This window comes from Leucopleurus acutus (assembly GCF_964270905.1).
Source record: "Leucopleurus acutus genome assembly, chromosome: 2".
Lineage (NCBI taxonomy): Eukaryota > Metazoa > Chordata > Mammalia > Artiodactyla > Delphinidae > Leucopleurus > Leucopleurus acutus.
The window spans coordinates 63,558,555-63,571,076 of NC_139143.1; positions in this window are offsets into that span (position 1 = coordinate 63,558,555).

The window sequence follows — 12,522 nt, forward strand, 5'->3', positions numbered from 1 at the left end:
GTTAATTTCACGTCACCAAGAGTTCTCCCTCCTCAACTCTCCTCCTGAAGTAATCTGGCTTCAGGGCAAGGAACAGCCACTCTCCTTAGGAATTAAAGTGCATTTTTTCAGTAAAAGTGGGGTGGGGGAAGGTGTGGTTTACACTTAAGTGATAATGATTAAAAGAGGGTGGGGTGAGAGAAAATCCTATTCCTATATATAGGTATGTATAGTTAAGGTCATAATAAAAACAGATATTCTCTAAGGAAATAAGATGTACAAACCCAGTCCAGCACCCTCAGAGGTGCAAGAGTGCTAGCCTGGCTCACCGACTTTTCTGAGGCATCTTTATTAATGGAGTAATCGCTTCAGATGAAAGACACAAACCTCAAATGTTAGTTTTTTCAAAGGGAAAAAACAGACCGGTAGGTTCTTCTAGTTAAAAACTCTATCTCATTCCCTTTCAGGGATAACAACATTTTAGAAATTGATTGTCTGTTTTAATATGAATCCTTGATTAACAAGTTGTGAAAAAATGTTAGATAAGTTTGCTGCTTAGAAATATTATGGTAGCCTTTAGAAACTCAGGATGAGGAGGCATAGTTGGTCCTTGCTATCAATAAATATCAGCTGAGGGGAAGTTAAAATTTTCCTGTAATCTCTTTATTTGATAGCTACCACCAGAATCTTACTTTCTGTTTTCCTATAAATGCTTTACTATTTCTTGGGGGACAAACCCAAGAATTTTCCAAAGAGAAGTAAATGCTACATTATTAGCTGTATGAAGAAGTGATGAGAAGGGGTAAATTGTCCTGGATTCTGGCCTCTGAGTCCAGTGTGATCTGCTTTTCACAGTGACCAGTGGGAAGGCACAGTGCCAGGGACAGGTAGATGGGAGACAGCTGTCACCCACCATATAAGCACCATTGAGAACAGGTGGACAGATTTCTTTCCGACTATATCCATCTGAAGGAAACCATATTTCGGCTACATTGACTTTTCTACCTTAGAACCCTCTGTCTTGTCTTTTCTTCTCAGAGACAGAGCATAAGTGGGTCCCACCTGAAATTATGAGAAGCCAGGATATCTAAGGGAAATCTAAGTGGCTTTGCGGGATCTTATTAGTTCTCTGACCAGGGATTGAACCCAGGCCTTTGGCAGTGGAAGCGCCAAGGACCCACTAACCACTGGACCGCCAGGGAATTCCCTAAGTGCTCTTTCAACCTACTTCTCCCTTTACTCACTTATGCTGACGTGCCAAAAATTGAGAGTTCTGATTTAAAGATTTCTTAAAGGAGAAGCCATTGATTCCTGCCTGATCTGGCAGATCTATTTAAGTTCTGCCATTAGATCACAAAATAATTCAACAGGCTAAAACAGTGAACATAGACCATAGAGGATGAAAAGTTAACGGACTGAGACATTTCTTTTGCCTATAGTTTGGGAATGTTTTTCTTTTGTTGTGAATAGGGGGATGGGACAGGGTGGTGAAACTGCAGTCAGACCAGCTTTTGTTTAGCTCTTTCAGAAAGGATTTCTTAAAGGAAAAGAGGAATCAGCAAGCCTGTCAGTAGGACAGAAGAACTTGGCAGAGCTTCACAGTCCTGATAAAGAATTCCTGATAGGGAATTTCTTTCATTACTGGTGTAAAATATAGTACAAGTTTCTCTCTGTATGTTTTTACCATTACTTCCCCCTCCTCCTCCTCTACTCTCCTTCCCCAAATCTTAAAATCCAGTGCGGTGTGATCTGCATAAAGTTCAACAGTGTTTCACAGTACTCCACCATGTTCCTCAGTATGAAAACCCTAATGGGCTACTCTCCGGATGCAAACAAGTCTCAAAGGCTATTGCTTTTCTATTCCACACAATATAAGGAAGCCTTCACAAATCTTCTAAGGCATAGGAGGCGTTTTTCTCTGACATTGCAGCATATACATGCTAAGCAAACAGCCAGGCCTTAATGTTATTTTAATGAAATTTCATAGCCTGATGCTAATTCAGTCCTCTGCACTAGCAATTTTTCCTTTCACCCACTTTTTCTTCTCAAACACACCACCTATTTGAAATTGAAATTATCAATTATTTGTAGGCAATATATGAATGAAAATTTCTACAGTGCCGGCAGTCTCTCAGATGAGAGACTGCTATATTTGAACTTGCTCTTAAACACAAATTTCTTTCATGAATTAGAAATCACTTGGTAGCTAATTAGTTTGAATGGTGGTTCTCACTTTTTTAAGGATAATCAAACAGTTCTCCCCTCCCCATTATCACATGTGAGGTTGCCATGGGCAGGTATCTTTATACCTGGGTGGGAGAATGAAAGATATGAAAACTCGTTTGGGAATTACTGGGTTAAGTCTTTGATATCCTGGAACAAAGATGCTGAAATGACTCACTTCACATTTCATGTAAAACTCAGAAATATTTACGCCTTAGCTAGTGCATTTAATTCACAAAGAAACACGTAAAAGTGAAAGTCGCTTTTCATCGAAATCCCACTTAGAAGACAGGCTAAGAAACAATCAAATACATCACCATCACCCCAGAAAGGGCCCTCCTTTTTCTTCATTAACTTTAACAATGCCACCTGCTTACTTTACAAATAAAAATCACCCTAGGTGGCTTGGGCTTGGCTCTCTTAATAAGTTCAAGCGCTCCATTTCAGCCAGCAGAGTTAAAAAAAATCTCCACTTAAATCACATATGCAAGGGAAAGAGGATTCTAGGGAGCAGACTTTGAAAATCTGTTTTGCTGACTTATGCATACTTTGGTATAGAGAGGAAACTGGGTGGATGGCAACATCTCTCTACTGAATTACTCCGAGGACAAATAAATGATCCATTTTACCACTTGAGCCTTGGCTCACTCTAAGTTTTAAACTCAGAGCCATGCCTGGGATACCAATAAAGGTATCTTATGACAAAAGAGAACCAGGTAGAGGTTATCCTGCCAAAGACCATTCAGGACTACCTAGAAAATGATTCTCAACCTTGGCTGCCCATTAAAATCATCTGAGGAGCTTTTAAAGCCCAGGTTGCACAGCAGGCCACTTAAACCTGAAGGTCTAGAGGAGGCCCCAGGCATCAGTACTTTTTTAAATGCCCCAGGTGATTCTAATGTGCAGCCAAGATGGAGAACTACTTGCCTAGGTCAACTGGCTCTGTAACAGAAAGCACTAAGGTCACTGTTCACCTAAGCCAGATAGAAGAAAGATAAGACTCTATGCTTCCTCCCAGATTAACAGATTTAACATGCCTCAGACAAATTACCTAGGCATTTCTCACTTTTTTGTTTGTTTTGTATTTCAATAAATCACTGTGGCTGTAAAACAGGCTGCACTGCTGACAGTATATTATTGACTTAGTAAGACTGCACCTTAAGTATGTGTTTGTAGCAAAACAGCTCGGGACAGGCCTAGGCCAAAACTCTGTGCACAAACAAAAGATAAGCCAGCAGGAGTTAATTCCTGAGTCTAGGATATTAGGAGCATGGCTTATAGGTTGACAATGATTCTATAGTTAGAAAAAAAATAGCTGTGGTGAACAGATTCACATGATTTTACTGCCTATCTCCCTATAGCATTCACACTGTATTCGGGCGAACGTTACTATATCAGTTGTCACCAATGAGTACTGCTTGTCTCATTTGGAATTTCACACTGTATTGTCACTTGCCCTACCCAGTCACCAGGAAAGTAAATACTTATCAGCTAGTACCTAAAACACAGATGCCAACCTCTAAAAATCTGAAAATGGATCACTCTCTCATTTTCACTCCTAATCAGAGAATCCCTATTTGGAATTACAACCAGCCAGTGCATTAGAAATGAAAAGGTGGAAAGCATTCTGGGATATTTCTGAAAAGGCCAGTAGTCCTTCCTCAGCTGTAACAAATGTTCACACGGTAGGTATCCTGACTTGGCTCAGTGTACTTATGCCCCAAACAGCAAATCAGTTGAGTGCTACAACTGCATTTAAAGATTAGGTGGCCTGCCTAGTGGCATTTTACTTCCAAAACTGAATTTCCTGACACCCACAACAGGCCATCCTGACTATTTTAACAGTATTGGCATTAAAACCAGAAAAATCTCTCTTCGGAGTGTCTGAAAGCAAAACAGGTCATCCAAAAAACTGCATGCAAAACTGCAAGTTAAGATATTGGCAGAAGGGTCATTATCAGGAAAATATGGTTGATATTCCAGTCCCCCAAAATGGACTGCAAATGGCAATTTAAAAAAAATAAAAAAACCCCTCAGGATTCAAACAAAATTTTCACATCATTAAAAGGAGTTGAGTGCACCTTTAAAAACAACAGAAAGACTCCACTTCCACGGGCTACTCTTGCCAAATAGAAGCCAGTGGATAAAAGCACTAAACCCAAGTGTTCTGTTTGATTTGGGCAATGAAACCAAACATTGACATCTGAACATGACAAGAAGTGAGATACTGCAGTCTCTATATTTTGGGTCTGGCTTTCCTTTGCTTGCTACAGAAAGCTACACTCTATCTTCAGCCAAGTGCTCAGAGGTAGAGGAGCTGAAGTGAGTACAAGAGAATGGGGTGGATGGTGGCTGAGGAATCCAGCCTCCTGCCTAAGGGGCTACAGGGCAATCTTGGAATATTCTCAGTCTTTAATGGGAGGTAGAATTTTCTACACTGACTTATCTGCCTTCATCAGACACCTTTTTCTCACATACATACATAAAATCACATACACATAGCTGGCAACTCACAATGATATTGCAACTTGCAGCAACTGTACACCTAGCCCAACAGACACTTTCAATCTAAATTTTATATTATCCTCAGCTTTTCTCAGGTAGATGCAAGCCAAATTTGTTCTTTTGAGATCCCTCCTTTTGCCAGGCTTCTAAACATACATTTCACTTTAACGCCTACATCTTTTGTCGCTGAAGAACAGCTGCACTAAGTGGGTGCAAAGTGTTATAACATCTTTATAAATAGAAAGTGCAAGAAACCATTTTCTTAGCCAAAATACAAACAAAGCAATTAAAAGCTCTCATAGCCTACTATGCCAAGAATTTGATTTTTATAATCAATGATACAGCTAACAAAATGCTTCTAAAGCTACCAAGGTCATAGTGGATGAGTAAATATATTTATAAACATACATTTATGAAAAAAAGATATTAAGAAAATAGCCAAACTTCCCACAAAAGTTATTTGCATGAACTATCTTTAGTATACCACTCTGTGTTCAATGCACATGCATATACAATTGAATTATATTAGTGTTATTTTTATTGGCCCACTTTTCCAAAAAGAAAACAGGCTCATTTTTTAAAACTTCAAGTTACATGATTTAAAATCATTTTTGTAAAAATATCAAATACCATATAAATTCTAAATATCTTTGCTATCTGGCTGATAGCCATTCTAGAGGTGGATTCCAGCCACATGTAGTGACTCCTGATTTAGCATCTTGGCTTCCAGAGGAAACACATTTTAAGCTTTGTTCCCTGTGTTGTAATTCTGTTTTTGCAGTAGTTCTTTAAGAACCACTGTAGTTAGGATTCTATTTATAGGAAACTCAGTAGATCACCTTCAAAAATGTCAAAACATCTGCCACAAGATATGCTAAAAGCAGAAATCTAAACCTTAAGGAATTTCTTAGGATGTGGTTATTAAATGGTTTAGACTTGTGATGCTGAAAAGAAAGAATAAGTATTTTGTCAGTCTGCAGGTTCCCTTCTGACTTTGTTCTCTTTTTCAATTTGAGACCACAGTACAGTTGACCCTTGACCGACATGGGTTTGAACTGCATGGATCCATTTATAGCCAGGTTTTTTTCAATAGTAAATACTACAGTACTACACCATCAGTGGTTGGTTGAATCCCTGGATGCAGAGGAACCACAGAAACGGAGGCCAACTATAAGTTATAGGGGGATTTTCCACTTGCAGCAGGGTGCAGGTCGGCACCCTAACTCCCACATTGTTCAAGAAACAACTATACTTAGTTTTCGTGCAACCACCAGATGATTTCAAATTTAAGAGTCACAGAGAATCTAGAGGAGGGCCCAAAGAGCTGTAAGAAACCGAATGAGTGGCATCTTCATAGATTATCAAATATTTTTCACGTGTCCAGTATTTTCACTATAAGCATCTTTGCTGCAAACATTTTCACAGCATAACTAATTGGTCATAAGACAGTTTTTGCCCCAAAAGACAAAATAACTGGATGAGTTTTTGGTTTGATAGTTTGGTTTCGACTGGCATTTCTCCCAGTTAGCAACATTACTGATGCCTTTATTGAGCTGACAGATAATGATGATTTGCCCCAAGAGTTGGTTTCTTATTTTGAAACACTACATTGGAGGATAAAGAGGCCAAAAGCCTCAAAGGTGCAGAGTTGAACCCACATTTCCCACAGAACTTTGGAAAGTCTATGAATGGACATATGACAAAATGCCAAGAACAAACAACAGTGCAGAGGCTTTCACAATGCAATACAAAGCTTGGCTACAAATATGCATCCTGGTATTTGGAAACTGATACCTCTCTTAATGAAGGAAGAAATTTAAGCAAAAAGAAAAAGAACAATGCTGAATGAGGAGATGAATCAACAAGCAAAAAAAAAAAAAAAAGTATAAAATACTAAGAATGAAAGACCTGGAAGACAAGTGCTTAGGTACAACACACAAAATCAGTTATTTGTGCAGGATTGCCATGAATCTACACACATTTTAGAGGTATTCAAATATTTTGTATTTTGCAATAAAGTTTTTTTAAAATTTTGTTATTCATTTTTCATGCTGCATTATGTCCTTTTTAATGTCTCTCTTTTATTTTTTATCTTTTATGGCAAAATTGCCTTACAGCGAATTAGTTATAAGGTGAAAATGCTTGCAGCAAAGTTGACTATGGCAAAGATGGTTCTAGCAAAAGTACCTAGAACCAATTTTTCATTCCCTGGGAGTATATTTTCAAAGGCTTCTCTGTCACAAAGAGCAGACTTTGAGGTACAGCAGAGTGGAAATATGGATAAAAAAGAAAATGTTAAGGCTATTTTATTTTTATTCATCAAAATTTGCCCCAATCATTATATGATAAAATCTAATTAATCCTGATGCCTAAATGAGTCAAACATTCCAACCCTGGTTATTCGACTACAAATGCCGAAGTCTTTCTTTTCTCTTCCCAGAATTTTCTAGAGTCCTAAATTAAGTCTTCAGCCCTGAGTACCCCTTTTATATCCTGTATTTGTAATTCCTGAGGCCTGACCAGGGAACAGAGATCTCTTCACTATATGATAATTGGGGATGACCAGCAAGAAGCCCTCACAACTAATTCTCTAGGAAACCACTATACATGGAATGGATAGATAATACCAAACCTTTCTTCTCTTAGAAAGTGTATTCATTTGGGGATGATCATTTTTAGAGCAGAATCCATTCTCTGCCATTGTTTCTTCTGAAGGCAATAAAAGTCCATTTATAAGCCAGCAGGAATTTAAATAAAGCATCCTAAATTTGACAAGTCTAACCAAAAATTGTAAAAATTCAATGATTTGTTATTCTATATAACAAAAGCTGATAGCAACTGATAATTTTAAAAGATTAACAACTATAAAACTGGGCAACGGATTTTCCCATATGGAAGGTAATATAAATGGAATGAACCTATTCTCCTAGCACAGATTTGTGCCAGAGGTGGTATGGTGGCAGTAAAGATGTGTAGGATATGTAGGCAAAACTTGCAATCATCTCAAGAATATAATCCATCTAGCCACTCAATAGAAACTCCTGTTGAAACAGATTTAGCAGCCATATAAATTTTCTATACCACAGGAGTTCTTGCCTACTTGTAAATTAAATACAGCTGACATCTCTAATAAATCAAGGTCTGTAACAGCAAGCTTTTTATTCCCTCTAGAGTATTTCTGGTTTAGCATAGACAGTTACTGTGCCTTCACAGGAAAAAAAAAAAAACAACCAAAACAGCAAATGCTCACAATTTGGAACTTGGAACAAAAGAAAAAATGGAAATTTTGCTATAACATAAATGAAACTCAGGGGGTGGGAAGCTAAAGAAATCTGTTCCAGGTATTTGTCTCATTCTCCTTCTAGCTCCTTTACTGACCCATGGTAGATATCAGAAATGGTTTCTATGGCACAAACAACTGACCTAAATGAACACACAAGAGTTAAGACAAATCAAAAAAACCTAATGCTACCTATAACAGATTAAAGTTGGCCCCAAATCCTTGACACATCTTCCATCAAGTGGTAAGGTATTTCCTCTCCCCTTGAATCTGGGCTGACCAGTGACTTCTTTGACCAATAGTGTATGGTGATGACTCTATGATAGCTCTGGACCTGGCCTTGAAGAGGACTGGCATCCTCTGCCCAGCCTCTTGGAGGCCTGAGCTGCCATTTCATAACTCTGACTACTATGATGGAGAGATCAGATAGAGAGTCCCTGAGACTCCAGAGAGGGAGAGGAGGCCTGCTGGGCCTATTCTTCTATCCCTCCCTACCAAGATGTCAGGAATGTGAGATCATCTTGGACACTCCTGACCGGTCCAACCACCTGCTGAATACTACCAGGTGACCTGAGCTGTCACCACAGGGAGCAAGAAATTGCCTAGACAAGCCTTTCCTGAATTTCTGATTTACAACATCATGCGATATATAAAGTAGTTGCTGTTTTAAGTCACTAAGGTTTAGGATAGTTCATTACACAGCAATAGATAACTGGAATGCTATCTATCTTTCAATTTTTGCCTTGGTAGTAACTCAATCACTCATTCACAATTAGAACTACCAAATGGGTGACTCCTCTAAATTGGTGGGCAATATCCCCAGAAAATATTCATCATTCAACATCTGCTCAGAGGTCAACTGCTTTATCTCATGAAGAAATCTTCCAATCACTTATTCCTGAATTAAAAGTTCACTAAAAGCAGTGCTGTTACTGGCTATTGTATATTCTAGTTCACTCCAACTCTTATAAGTAAACAGAGTTAACACAATGTACTGGAGATAGCCTGGGCTTTGGAATCAGATAGGTAAATATTGGCTCTGCAGTTTATCCATTGTGTAATCTTGGGCTCAACAGTTTCCTCATCTATAAAATGTAGTATAATTACACCTATTAAAGGCAACATAGTCTACTAAGAATGTCAAGTGTAGTGAAAGACTGCCTAGGTCAACCTCTCTGTGTCTCCATTTCTTTCTCTCTAATATGAGGATAATAACAGTATCTACCCTAATGGGATTGTCATAAGGATTAGATGAGTTAACGGTGAGGCACATAGAACTGTGCCTAACTCATAGTAAACACTTAAAGTCCGCTATTCTTAGTTACTACCATTACTACCTCATAGGATTATCTTGAGAATTTACTGCAATTATGTCTCTAAAGCACTTAGTATGGTTAATTCTGTCCCCTTCTTTTTGATCTTTTATCTCTGTAGTGAAAAGTGCAGGCTTTTAAAAGTATACACCAGCCTCTAACCAAGTGGGTTTAGGACTCTCAAGTATAGGAAGCCACATCTAAACTATGTCTAAAATCAATTTTGTTATACAAATTCCAAGCAGATTATCTGGTACCAAAAATTACTTAATGGAACAAAAATTTACTTAATGGAACAGATTCTCCTGTATGCTACCTACCATTTAAGATAAGTGATTTCATAGAACAGGGAACATTTTCCTATGAGATACATAGTTTGATTTCCCGTATTATGGATTAATTGAGATTCTAAAATTCACAGTATATTAAATTGTGTTGTTGGTCATATGAGATACTGAACAAATCTCTCTCTTAACTGGGTGGTGAATTCTAGCTTCCTTAACAGGACTTACTGAGTAGACATGAAAAAAGCAAGCATTAGAAAAGTGTTTTCTTATTTTTTTTTCCCTAAACTGCTCTGCCTTTGTAACTAAGCTTTGTTTTTAAAACTTCCACTATTTGAGCTAATGGACCTTTCTTAATTATGTTACTATGGGAGGTATTTATTATACAGATAATGGAGAAGATGTAAGATATTTATTTATCTTATATATGCACGCTCTGTGAACATAATGTATATTTCAGGTAATATTTGCCTTCTAAGTCATTGCTGTTCCTTACAACTGAGGGAAAAGATAGTCTGCCTACACAACAAAACTGGCTAGTCTGTACAGATATCTTGCAGGTTTTGATATCACTGTTCCTATCAACAATTACATCCTTTGGAATGTAATTAAGTCGGGTTTGAAAGTACTCAAAATATCCAACTTTGGCTTGTCCTGAGCAAGAAAACATACTTAATGCAAAGTAAAAAGACTGGCCCTGGGAAAAGCACCACTTAAGAATAAGAGTGAAAAAAAAAAAAAAAAAAAGAATAAGAGTGAAAACAGACACTAAAAAGCAAAGGAGGCAAAGCAACATAAGACTGATAATTATCAAAGAAGTCATAATGCTTGGCAAACTCCATTGTTTTCAACAGATTCGTATTTAAATGACATCTATTACCAAGACCTCAAATGGTGGTGGATGCAGATGATTCACTGGGCTACCTAAATACGATTTCTTTCACAAGTCCTCTACCCCAGATTCATCAGAATCCCAAATTAACCAGAAAAGCAGCACTCCAAAATCTCAAGAACTCACTATTACTATAAGTGCTCTAAGACAAGGCAGATGTCACCTAAGCAAATATTCTGGAACCTTCTAGATGAAGATTATCTATTACTTGGAGGGTGTAACATATAAAACCTACTAATATCCAACTTAGAAAAAAGGCAACTTTAAGAATAAAATGCCTACTGAAGAGGTGCCATATATGCGGCTAGGTCACTCATCCAAACTTCGTATGTCTTGGTAGAGCTCACAACAAAGTAAGAATCAAATCCACTGTATTGTATCAGCATGGCCTAGAACACTTTGCCCAGATAAATTTACCTCAGAAGTCCATGTATTGTTTCCAAATGGGGAGCAATTATATTCTCCTCTTGCAAGGAATTCTGTTTATTATCATCCTAACATTTTCCTTTTTTTCCACATCTGGCATAAATAAGCTATTTGAACAGTAAGAATGAACATTCACAAATCAAATACATAATGGCCCATTACAGATTTAGAAGCATTACAAACAATAACAGAAATTGGAAGGTAGGTCTAAAAAGAACTTTAAATCTTCAGATGTTTCATTATGTTTTAAAACACTGACTTAAAAAAAAAAAAAGGAAGATTTTGGCTTTTTACTATTCCACATGGAACAGAGTGAGTTTACTTGAGGAAATGAAGATTTATAGTAAAGGAAATGGGTAGAGGTTTCTAATCTAGAAAAGCAGTACTTTGGATAAGAATCAAACCACTTATTCATAACAGAAATTAAATTTTAATACTAGTGGGAATAACTTCATTCTTGCCATCATCATCATTATGTTAACTTAGAGAAATGGCAAAACACTTATAAAAACATTACTTTTCTTACAGCACTTTATGTAAACATGGTATTCATTTAACCCTACATTATTATGCATGGGAATTATTTTTAAAAATTACTTTCTTAAATCTGTAATTACCATCCTAAACTTTAATGCAGCTTTAAGGCAAGGACAAATCATAAGGCCTACTCTAAATGCTTTAAAGCAATGGGATTCAAGAAGGAGCACAAATGAGACAAGGATCTAGAAAAAGATGGCAACCTCCTTCAAGAAACTGATGCATATACGGCAGTATGAATTTAAAACCTCAACCAAACTATTATTATAAAGGCAAAATGGCAAGAGTGACAAATTGAGAGGCAGTGGTGTAATTGTTTCAAATCTAATTCTGGACTTGGCAAACTTTTGTTTTCAAGCTTTGCAGGCCATGTGGTCTCTGTCAAAGTACTCAACTTTGCCACTATTGCAGAAAGTAGCCATTAACAACACCAAAACGAATTGGTGTGGATTTATTCCACTATCACTTTCTTTACAGTACAGGTGACCTCAGGATTTGGCCTGGGGGCTATGGTTTGCTGAACCTCGATCTAATTACTAAATCCTAGAGATATACTTTGCTAAGGGGCATCCTCTCAAATTAAGAGATTTACCTGGTTTAATTGCTAGTTGTCCCTTCTCTAAATCTCAGCAACCAAAATACTGAATGAGTAAGTATACAGATAAGGAGAACATTTGAGGAAGAGAAAAAAAAAAAACCCGCATCTGTTGCAGCTGAAAAAATAAAAACTTCCAAGATTCCAACTCCTTCCTGATTAAATGCCTTTCCGCTATGACTTAGAAGACTTTTATCTTTGTTCAACTTAATTTCCTTTCCATTACCCATTGCTTTCATTTCTTTAAATTAGATCTTCCAGTCAAATAAAATATCATTTTTACCAGTTAAAACAAAATTAGTGTTAAGTAACAGCTAAAACTTTTCAAAAGTTATTTCTTGACTAAAGACTATTCAGCTATTAAGGATGATGTTCACTATTTCACTCTTCCATAAAACCACTTCCAACCAAGGCCTGATTTCAACTATGAAGTTAGTAGGAAAATGGTTTATTTCTATTGTCATGCCATCTTTGGAAAACCCTGTTTC